This window comes from Opisthocomus hoazin, chromosome 5 (assembly GCF_030867145.1).
Source record: "Opisthocomus hoazin isolate bOpiHoa1 chromosome 5, bOpiHoa1.hap1, whole genome shotgun sequence".
Lineage (NCBI taxonomy): Eukaryota > Metazoa > Chordata > Aves > Opisthocomiformes > Opisthocomidae > Opisthocomus > Opisthocomus hoazin.
The window spans coordinates 9,112,274-9,118,476 of NC_134418.1; the positions used below are offsets into that span (position 1 = coordinate 9,112,274).

General features: G+C 45.0%; 1 protein-coding gene across 2 annotated transcripts in view; it reads right to left on the reverse strand.

Moving 5' to 3' along the window:
• The window catches only part of FAM53A (family with sequence similarity 53 member A), a 76,808-nt gene extending 70,942 nt beyond the window's left edge, over positions 1-5,866 (reverse strand). Inside the window, exons 1-2 of one of the 2 annotated variants that reach the window (XM_075420356.1) lie at positions 5,790-5,814; positions 3,047-3,110 (exon numbers count right to left, since the gene is read on the reverse strand). The gene's annotated coding sequence lies outside the window, so the exon portion shown is untranslated. Of the gene's footprint in view, positions 1-3,046; positions 3,111-5,789 lie in introns of both variants that reach the window. The other variant, XM_075420355.1, reaches the window with a different exon arrangement.
• Between the last annotated feature and the right edge of the window lie 337 nt (positions 5,867-6,203).

Consider the following 6,203-nt stretch of genomic DNA (forward strand, 5'->3'; position numbering starts at 1 on the left):
TACACTTAATTCCAAATAGGACATAATGAATAATTATTTGCCACTGCTATTTACCTGGGATAACTGAGCAAAAAGCTTCCTTTGTTTTTAAAGCTAGGATTGTAATTCTAAGTGTCAGCTCATCAAAAAACTATATAGCCATATAAATAGATCCTAGGTATCTAAATATAGATTATCACTTAAAAAAAAAAAATCACAATCAATAGAACAGTAGTCTCCTATGTTACTAAAACAAAGCTGGTACATACCATGATACCAAAACCACCTGCCACCTCAGTGGACATCTATGTGTTGACTAAGAAATGCTGAGCTGTAAGAAACAGAACCCAGAGGATCCAGACCCATCCAGCCTCAAGCACATTTCCACAGCTCTGTGTCGATTCATAATCTACATCACACCTGAAGCTCCAAGCCTCAACCGTTTTCATATTCTGCACAATACCTTTGGACTGCGGAAGGTGATAAAGCAACAGGGTTTGTCAGATCCAAGTGACATTCAACTTTTTGTCATTTGCACCCTTCCTTAAATATGACGTATTTTCATCCCTCTAAAACCAAGAGGTCAAATCAGTAGACTTGAAGACAAAAAAGAATATTTTTCATTGTGAAAGCAACAGGAGTTAAAGGAAGTAGTACCTTTAAAACAAGAATTTTCCCTATAAGCAAGCTTTGAAGGGTAGAATAAAGAACACACACAGTATCCAGCAGTAACTGTGTGACATCGAGGAATACTCTACTACTACAAAATCTAAAGCCACAATTAAGGTGAAATATAATACATGTGCACTACACTGAAGGAATGATTTAGTGCCACTGACATGAACACGAACTGCACAGAGCAAAAAATCAAACATGCTGCAGTAATAATTTGAACTGCCCAATTAGGTTAAAAAACACATTTACCCTACAAATTAAAAATCCTCCTAAATCCCTCAAAGGCATTAATGCTGTTCACAATGTTATTTGAGATGCAAATTAGAAACCTAAAGTTAATATAACACCAACAGAAGTTCCTATTATTCCCATTCATGGCTCAAGTGGAGGCGACAGTAGAAGAGAAGCCACAGCCTCTTTCTATGAGGTCTTATTAGGACCATAAAGGCTTTTCTTCATTTTTAAAGCTAACCCACCTTAACTTCAGTGTAGAAATTTCCAAATTATATGATCTTTCATAAGCCCAGAAGACTTACATGCATTAACAAACAAACAAGCCAGCTGCCAAGGCTGGCTGGACGAGAGGGGTATTACGGAGAAATAAGTACTCCTCAGAAACACCGAACTCAGATCCTGACTTCCAGCATCACAGATCTCAGTCTCAAGCACAAAAGTAAAGGTACAGACAGCGGTGCTGCAGTTATTTCTTCATCTATTTCCTGTACCAGCTGGGTTCCAATTTTAAAGCTCAGCAAATGCAGAAACAGCTTTCTTCCATCTCAAATGCCTTTCCCACAATGGCACGCAGGTCTTGATATACTGAGTCAGTTTTGCAAATGACACTTTTAATGACAGGTCTAGGCAAAATATTGTCTGATTTCACACTCTTAGCTCTATCTGTACAGACTTACACACATTGAAGAGCAATTGCCATCACTGGCACTGTATGCCCAAAGCTCTAGGCCTGAAAATTGACATAACATTGACAGCATTCCTCCCTGTACTTAACTATACCAGAGTTTAACTTTCACAGGAACTTAAACCGATGTTGTCACACTGAATTCAGACAATGATGCTAACATTAGGTAATCGAAACCCTTGAACTTACTGTTAACACCCAACAAGGAAAACAGAAATGATGGCCTGTGTTTCACTAAAATATAATCAAGTTCAAACAGTGGAAAGCAAATTATTTTAGCTTTGTTTTTGTAACTCAGTAAGTTTCCTAATTGAAACATTTCATATTTTCCAAAGCATGATATTCAACTGCTTGCTTAAAAAAAAATAGCCCTGTCAGTAAAGCGAGAGCCGTAACCCAGATAATGTGTTTAGTAACCACCCTGCCTACTTCCTCCCCTCAACCTAAAAATTAGCAGAAACATGGCCTTCATAAGCTATTTCTGCCCACTACAAAACATTAAAAGTTAGCTGAGAAGTTTCTCATCAGCTTGTTGATGACATTATTTCCCAAACTGACTGAACAGAAAAGCCAAAACAGCACAAAATGTAGAAAGGACAATATTAAAGAGTTGACAGTTACCCCAATTTCAGGGTTTTTTCTATACTCAACAGTATTGCAATACCCAGTTGGGTCATCACAGACAAATTTGTAAAACAGCCTAGAAAGGTGTTAGAAACATTTCTTCTCCTCACAGGCCTCCTTTTGAGGGAGAAAAAATCCTTAAAAAAAAATTTCTGAAAATATGAGTGTCTCAATCCCCTTAACAGAGTGTTTACAGTTAAGAGAAACCAACAAAGTGCAGATTTTTTTTTTTAATACAGATTCTCTTTTATCATTGGATTGAAATACTTCACTGTCAGTTAAGATCTTGTTAACCACACAAGCTTCATGACATACCAAAAACCACACTGTCAATATAAATGGCTACCTCTCAGGTATACACAGTCAATAGATTAAAACAACTTACCCACCCAGAAAACACCAGCCACTGCACTATGCTGAGTTCAAGCAGCTGTTTTCCTAGCCATGAATTTCTTCTCTAGACTTAATCAACAGGGCTGCCTTCTGCCCATTAACCCTTCCTTCAGGAGTGCTCATAAAGCCTTCCACAGGTTTCTCTGTGTAGTTTCATCCCCTCAGTAAGCTTATGTTGCTTAAGGTACCTAGAATAGATTACAGCTACTTCCGTAATGGACAGGAATCTCTTACATGTTCCACCATAATATATTTCAAAATTTAAGTTTATACATAGATTGTGTAAGACTAAAGACAAGGTCCTATGAACATCCAGCTGCAAAATCATTCTTATGTGAATACCAGATCTCAAGAATGTAGTAATCTAAAAATAGTCCAACAAGTTTATTTTATAAAAATAAAAAAGAAAGTTTAAAGAAAGCAAAGTTTTCTCTAAAAAGAAAGCACAAAACTTACAGGCTTGCAGGGGAGAGGGAAATTCTCTGTTGCCAAAAGGCAAAACTTCTGTTTATATTATGACCTTCAAAATACACAAAAAGAAATGTAAGCCATAATATAAATACCAACATTTTCCACTAAAGGTTTAACAAGACTCCTTACTACTATTTAAGAAAACTCAAAGCACAACCAGAAAGCACAAATTCTTCGAACAAAACTCCAAACCAGTATCAACAAAAGCATAGGAGCAAGGAAAGAATCATGTTTGGAAAGTTTTAAGTACACCATGTTTCTAAAGGGAATAATCTATCAAACCACAGGAGGTGACTAGAACTGCCATCATCACTGCTCACACAAAGGAATGTAGATTGGGGGGAGGCAACAGAGGAAGGGGGAGAAAGAACAGGGAAGGGAAAAGGAGAAGGAACTCAAAAAGGGAGCTACAGTAATGGCTACCAGACTCTCAAGGAATTCCTATAAGAAAGAATAAATCCTTCACACCATTTCACAATAAAGCAATCCATGCAATAAATTGCAGTCATCTCAGTAACATTAAGCTTTCAGTCTATCTGCCCACCACATTTTCATAAATATAGTTTTATGCCATATACTAAACTTCCAAAGCTTAACACAATGGTTGTGAATACAAATAACACTTTTTTATTTCAGCCTCCTCATTCTTGTGAACCATAGCACCCAGCGGTAAAACAGCTTTTGAGGAGCCAGTAGGGAAGTTTAATGACAAAATTTAAAATCTCTCTTTACAATTAATCAATTGACTTTAATTCTCAAGTTGAAGAGACAACAACTGTGGGTTACACACCAGCAGGTAAAGGCCACTGGAGGACAGCCAGATTACTACAGCATGGAACATCCCGAAAGGATATCGCTAGGGGGATGGGCTTGCAGATCAGTATTTTAAGTTTATGTCTAACAGGCAGCATGTACTGCCATATGATGAAGAGTAGAATCTTATTACCGACAAATAAAATAGGGATTATTAAAAATAGCAGACATATTAATATGAATACTATTTCCCAGAATTTGAAAATACATGAGTAATAAAGCCATTTTCTAGTTAGGACTTCCACCAGCTCACATACAACTACTTGAAATACATGTTTTAGCTCCCTACACATGCTGAGCTCCTGCTGCTGAGGCCAATTCTTCCAGACATTTTCAGAAGCACGGTAATTGTAGATACCAGCTCTTTGGGCTCAATCATGTATACTGCACCTCCAATAAAACCAGACCGAGTCACACACTTCACTAGCAAAGTTTTTGCCATTCGGCAAACGTTGTACTCCAGATTTCAAAAGCCCAACTCGAAGCAAACTGACTACTCACAATGAGAGCACACCCAGAAACATTTCAGCCTGCCACAAGATACACAAACTTACTGGTTCTTGCCAAAAATGGCTTTGAGGAAAATATTTTCTAGCAGTCAGGCATATGAATGGGAGGCGATGGAACAGTAAAGGCTGTAATAACTGTTCTCAGGAGCTAATTTTAATGCAAGCACAGCGAACCAGAAAATAGATTTGACCAGCTGGCTCAGCTCCTCCCGAGGCCTAGGACTCTGCGTGCGCGTTAAAAGCCACCGTCTTATCTGGCCTGACTCACCAAGCCGCTAGCAACCCCGCAACCTGAACGTCACGGGGCCACCACAAAGCACTGCTCCTGCGACGGCTCCTTTCTCAACGGTTGTGACGGACGCGTCGTCTGCCCGAAGAGAAACGCCTTGACTTTCAGGTCTCTGCCAGAGGAGTTCAGGTAACCGACGCCAACGCCAAAGCAGTGGATCGCCCACCCGGCCGGGCTCTTGGCCTCACGAGACCGATGGCGACCTCCTCAAACAGCACCCAAGATCTCAAGAACGTGTCTCCATTCAGCCTCGGCGCGGGCAGCGAGACATTTAATAAGCCAAACAGTCAGAACAAAGCCACGTTACTGCCTTTAGGAAAGCCGGAATACCACAAAGAGCCTATTCACTGGCCGATCTCGGACTTTTTAAGCCAACTGGTCGTTACACTTACGAGCTATAAATTAGAAATCAACTTTCTCACTGCCTTGGGGAGGGGGGAAGGAAACAATCGCCGTTTTCACCCAGGAATCGCTGTGGAAGGCGGCTGTCGCGGAAAAACACGCGCCCGGCTCTGACGTGACCCTACCCTCGAGCGACAGCGGGGGGATTCGCCTCAGGAGACCCCGGGGCCGTGCCCAAGCGCTGCCCCGGCCGCCACAGCAGGCCCCGGCCCACCGCAGCAGGCCCCGCACCGCAGCCCACCTCACCCCCCGCCCCAGTTATTGACGCTACTAAGTCGGGTTTGGGGATTTTTGGGTTTTTTTTTTTCATCTGCCAGGGCTGCGGGCAGCCGCCCGTGTCGCTTCCACCCGGAGCCCTCAGCTAACGGCAGGGCGCAGGGGAGCCCACCTCCACCTCCAGCTGCGACGGCAGAGCCTCAGGGCCACCAGTAACAATAAATATAACATCTGCACCCATTTATCTACCTATCCGGGCGCAGGGGTGAGCGGCCCGCAGCTCCGGGGCAGCAGGCGGGAGGCTTGGGGGTGACACCCCCACCCCGCAGGGTCCCCCCCGGGGCGGCGATCGCTCCCCCGCCCGCCGAGAGCTGTCCGGTCCCCGCGAAGGGGTCCGGTCCCCGCGAAGGGGTCCGGGCCCGGCCGCCTCCCCTCCGCCCGCCTCAGCGGCTGTTGCCCGCCCCCCCCCCCACCTCAGCGCGGCGCCGGCCACCGGTACCTGCGCCCGCCCGGGCCGCCTCCCCTCCGCGTATGGAGCGGGCTCCTCAATGGCAATTGAACAAAACACAGACGGCTCCGCCCCCTCCAGGTCACCGCCTCCTCCCATTGGCTGGGCCGCACGCTCGCCGAACTTTAACCCGCTCTGCCATAGGGCGGCGAGGCGCGATGGCCCGGCCCACAAGGGGCGGGGGGAGGGCCCGTTCCCGGCAGGAGCGCACTGGTGTGGTGCCGGGTGGGGCGGGGCGGGGCGGACGCGCCGGACTACAACCCCCAGGAGGCATTGCGACTGCCCTCTCTCATTGGCTGGCCAGGGAGCGTGCGGAGCGGAGCTTGTGACGAAGCGAGTGGGGGTGAGAGCTGCGCGTCTCGCCCAGAGGGGCGATTACGTCATCGCGTCCCCGGATGGAGCCGC